The sequence below is a fragment of the Chinchilla lanigera genome, unplaced genomic scaffold, assembly GCF_000276665.1.
Source record: "Chinchilla lanigera isolate Chin_1 unplaced genomic scaffold, ChiLan1.0 scaffold00044, whole genome shotgun sequence".
Taxonomy (NCBI): Eukaryota; Metazoa; Chordata; class Mammalia; order Rodentia; family Chinchillidae; genus Chinchilla; species Chinchilla lanigera.
The window spans coordinates 9,838,120-9,843,553 of NW_004955445.1; positions in this window are offsets into that span (position 1 = coordinate 9,838,120).

The following is a 5,434-nucleotide window of genomic DNA, read 5'->3' on the forward strand; positions in this document are numbered from 1 at the left end:
AGGTTTCCGTGGGACTTGGGTAAATGGGAGGGCTTCCAGACAAGGACTTCCGGTCCAGTTGTGATCCTGGGCAGACTTTCCTCTGCTCTGAAATCCACTATTCCGTGCCTGCTGCATCTACATAGGAACCACCCGCCCCCCCAATTTTTCCCAAATGATTAATGCCCCAGGGATATTTGGGGCTGGTTATTACAGTGGCAAAATGTTCTCTTAATCACCTGTGACTGTTATCATGATTGTCAGCTTGACTGGATTAAAAAATGTCTAGATTAGTGAAGCACACTTCTGGGTGTTTCTGTGGGTGTCGCCAGAGATGATTGGCCTGCAGGCCAGCAATCTGAGGGGGGAAGATCTACTCTGATTGTGGGTGGCAGCCCAGATGGAATGAAAAGGGGGAAGTGAAGTCTGCCTGCATTTGGAAAGCTCCATTCTGCTGGAGCAGATGGGTCTTTTGCCGTTATGGTCGTCAGACTCTCCAGCTTCTTCAGCCTTTCAACATGGACTCGGACCTTGATTCCTCTTGTTCTGTGGCTTCCAGCTTCCTGGACTGAATACCTGCTGGATCCTCCAGCTTGCCAGCACACAGCCAGCCATTGCGGACAATCCAGGCTCTGACCCTATAAGCCTACCCAAAAAATCCAGCCAGCTCCAATAAATGAACACCAGCCAGCCCCACGGTCTTGCACACGTCCTTGAAGGCTGTGTAGGCAGAGCTGGAACACAGCTCATGTGAGCCTCCAAATAAAGCCTCATTTGGAACACAGGAGGGTAGGGAGCTTGTGGGAAGGGGCCCGGATCCCCGGCAGGCCATCATGGCACAGTGTCTGATATTAAGCAGCATTAGATGAGACTTACTTTCCTGGCATCCTCATCCCCCAGCCCAGCAGACTACAGAGCTGCTCAGCTGCCCTGTAGGATGGCTTCTCACAACAGGTGTCCCTCTTTCCCTGCATTCGCCTGGCTGCTTTACTAACATGTCACCCTGCGTAAGTCCCAGGGGCTTTGGCCCAGGCTACTTCTGCTTTCACCGTCTAGGCGAGTCAGAATGCATCTGAACTTCATTAGGGCCCATCGGACCTCAGCGCTGGGCCACGCGCTTGACATTATCGCTCTGTGGTGTGGAAAGCAGACAGTAAACGGAGGTGCCCTGTCTTTATCCATAATGGGAAGAACCTTCACTGCGAGCCCCCGGTCCTCCCAAGACCGTAAATCTTAGAAAAGTCATGTGGCAAAGGAAGCTCCCCACCCCACCCACAGATGGTTTGGGCTCCTGTCTTTTTTCTAAACTTGGCTTCTTGTCTCTCTTTTGATTCTCTGAGCTACCCAGCAACTGCGCATTGATCGCTCCTCTCTGTGTGGAGCCGGAGTCCAGCCCAGCTGCTCATAATGGCAAAGTCCTGACAGAAACGTGAGCCCCGCGGCTCCTTGGCCTCTTCCTGCTCCTGCAGTGTGGGATCCTGATCACTCGTCCTGTCTTTACTGTTGGGTCCTTTTCTCTATCCTACTCCCACCCCCCACTGTGGCTTGGACCTCATCTCTTTGTGCTGGTGATCGCAGTCCCTTGCTGAGCCTGACCGCAGTCCTTTCTGCCCTCCCATCCAGTTGCCGTAGGGACAGAGCCGGCCAGCAGGTGCCATCACGCTCCTCCTGCTCACGAGCCTGCCCCGCCCCTCCTGTCCACCCCAGTGTCCACACCACCCAACGGACACAAGGTGATGTGTGGAGCAACAGGGACAAACAATTGTTAAAAATCATGTGTTCATTTTAATGTATTCGGGGAAAAAACGCACACAGCCATCAACCCCATGTTTTCACAAATATTTAATGCCTGGGGTGAAGCTTTAGTCTGAGTAAAAAAAATGAAATCAGCTCAAACAAAATGTCAAGTAATTAAGGTACAAATGGCATGCAAATGGGGCAACTGATATGTACCAGTTATCTGTTACAGTTGAAACCTATTCCAAAAACTTAGTGGCTTAAAAAACATACATTTAAGCTGGACATGGTGGTACATGCATGTGATCCCAGCACTCTGGGAAGCTGATAGAGAAAATTTCCAAGTTCAAGCCCAGCCCAGGCAACTGTTCTAGTTTGTGACTAGACATCCCCCTCAAAGCCGCATGCAATCGTGGGGCTTTCTCAGAGGTGGTTGAATCTACAGTGTGTGATTGATTCATGGTGCACTGCTAGAATTAGGGTGGGTGACTGCTGGATGAGTCCACGGACTGGACCTAATCCCAATAGACTGGATACAATATAAGGGACAGAAAGAGGCTCTTCTCCCTGCTTCCCTTGCTTGCTTTTGCAGTCTTCTGCCGCCATGAACTGTTTTTCCTCTGCAGTGCCCCTCTGCCAGGCCACCCTGCCGTGGAGCCAGAGATTATGGACTGAAACCTCTACAAGCTGTGAGCTAAATAAACCTTTCCTCCTTTAACTTTGGGTGCCAGGTATTTTCTCTCAGCAACCAGAGGAATGTGAGATGGCAACTTAACAGGTTAGTGAGACCTGTGTCAAAAAATATGCAAAGGTGGAGCTGAGAATGTAGCTCAGTGCGAAGTCCTTCGCGTCTTCACTGCCAGCACTGGGCTCTCCACCTCTACCGCCACATCGCCTCTAACTGCTGCTCCTCCCTGACAGCATCTGGCTGGCCACCTAATCCAGGATCATCCTCTCATCTCAGATCCTCCCGGTACTCACAGGCACCCTCAGGGGCCATTACCCTGTCTGCCACACATGGTGGGGGCAGGAGATGGCTTTGGAAATTTGGAAAACACTGACCTAAACTATAAATACTAAGTTATTTAGCTTGGCGCAGACTCTGGCTCCATCTGTCCCCCAGTACAACCAACTGCCCAGTGTCCCCCTGCTTGGCCAGCACCCCTCCCCATCCATCCCAATTTATGATTGCAGGCACACACACACATACACACACACACAGAAGCAAGCACACACACACACATCATTGGCGTAAGTTTCCTAGGAAGCCCCATTTTAAGAGAACAGCTCTCCTTTTGGCAGAAAACCCCACTGGTGACAAGAACAGAAACTCAGCTCCAATGAGCAAACAAGCACATTTATTGACCTGCACAACTTATCAGCAATCTAGAGCAGTGGTTCTTCCTAGAGGCAGTTTTGTCTCCCAGAAACACTGACAATACCTGAGGACATTTTTGCTATGATGGGAGGGTGGGGATGACATGCTGCTGACATCTAATTTCAATCAACGATGCTCAGGATGGTCTTGACCACAAGGAATTACCGAGCCCAAAGAGTCAGCAGTCAGGAGACTGAGAAAACCTGCTCTCAGGGGCTGGGGATTTAGCTCAGCGGCAAAATCGCCTGCCTGGCAAGCGCAAGGTCGTGAGTTCGGTTCCCGGTACCGGAGAAAAACCAAAAAACCAAAAAACAAAAAAACAAACAAACAAAAAAAAAAAAAAACCTGCTCTCAGGGCAATGTGATCAGGCATGGCTGGATCCAGAAGCTCAACTCCTGTCTACGAGACTCTGTTTTTCTCTGCATCAGCCTCACACATAAGCAGGAACACTCTGCTTTGTGGCTAGCCGTCCAAGAATCACTTTGACCTACAGGGGCAGAAGTGCGGGTAGAGAGGAGAATACACTGATTGTCTAGGCCTGGGGTCCTGAGGCCAATTCTGAGGCTTGGAGCTAGGGAGGTCATGTCCCCAGATGCACTGGAGAGAGGAAGGATCATTTGCCTAGAATGAAATCAGGGTGGCGAGATCAGATAAAGCAGGATGGGACGCTGGCCGGACAGCGCAGTTGCTGCCCTGCCCCCACACGTTTATGAATGAAGAGGCAGGAGGAGAACCGGGTCCCAGTGTTGAGCACACACCACTGAGAAAGAAAAGGATGAAAATGAGATGAGGAAAGCAGGCACTGGCAAGCTCCCTTGTCTGCCAGAAAATATGTGCAGCAAAGCATTCAGGGGGATTTTCTTTGTCTTCTTTTTCTTTATTAGGTTGGGGAAAGAATTATAAATATGTACAACATGTAAATAAATACCTTCCACACAGCCGATGAGTACAAATGAACCTGGACGTGAGAAAGTATTTCTGGAAAGTATATCGTATTATACAAACCAAAGGGAATGTGGAAATCATCGCCCAACACGACAGAGCTATTAACCACATATTCCCCTCCAGGTCCCGTTTCCATAGAGAGCTCACGTTGTATTTACCTGTGTTTAAAGATTAAAGTTTGGGGATGGTGCCTTAATTCCGTAATGAAGAGAAAGAATGCGTGTCTCAGAGAGAGAAGACCAGCGGCCCTGCGTGATTGAGAGCTCGTGATTGAGAGCTCTCTGAGGCTCTCTGGGCTCCTCGGGTCGGGGTGATTCATTTCTGAGTGTCTGCGATCACCTCAGATAAACAGAGCAGGCTGCAACCAGGAGAGCCCCAGGCTCAGGGCAGCCGCGGAGATGGGGGAGGGCGGAGCTCTGCACGGGGATAATGGGCAGGCTGCCTGTCTCCTGCGCGCAGGGCTGCACTCAAAGGGAGAGAGAGTTCAAAAACACACAAACAAAAAGAGGTCCCTGCAATAATAAAGGCGACTTTATTCCCTCCCCTCTCTGTCTGCAATACAAGGTTTCGTGACCCCATCTCCCACCACTCTCCCTATTTCTTGAACCCACTGGTGTCCTTTCTACTCCTTCAGTTCCCTGGGCCTGTTCCCATCTCTGGGCCTTTGCACTAGCTGTTCCCTCTGCCCAGCACACTGTTCCCTCAGATCTCTCAAGGCTGCATCTTCTTATCCTTTGGGACTCAGCTGTCCCACAGCCCCCACCGTGAGAAAGCAGCCCTACCCCCATGATTCTGTCCCAGCACCCAACCTGTTGCCTTTATGGCATTTTCATCCTCTGAAGTCACGCACTGACTCATTTGTCTGTACACCGTGGACCTCCTAGGCTGGAACTTCATGCGAACAGGTGGATCGTGTCCACTCTGGGTCCTGGCAGCCGGCATTGCAGCTGTGACTAAACGCCCAATCAATACTTGTTAAACGAATGAACAGAATCGTAAGAGGATGCTGCTGCTGAATGCTTCTACATGGGGAGGTGTTGTTTTGCCTTTGATGTGTTCCGTGCTTCTTGGCAGTAATGTAGGCCTGGCCAGGAGGAGATGGTACCTGCTGTGCATGGACCTGCTCTAGAGGACCTGGGCCCTGTAACTTCGTGGACAAATCGCCGCGCCTCCCATATACCCAGGAATTTTGAAATGCCATTTTCATAAACAAATTGTTAATGTAGACAGAGACCATACAAAGTTGAGTAGATACAATAATTGCCTGGACCTGTGCTCTGTGGGCATGACCTTGTGTCGGCCTTCCAAGGGGCTCTAGAGAGACGGTGCTTCAGAGCTGCGATAAACTGAGTAGGGGGCTGGATCTTCACAACCCTGTGTTTAGCAGTCTTTGG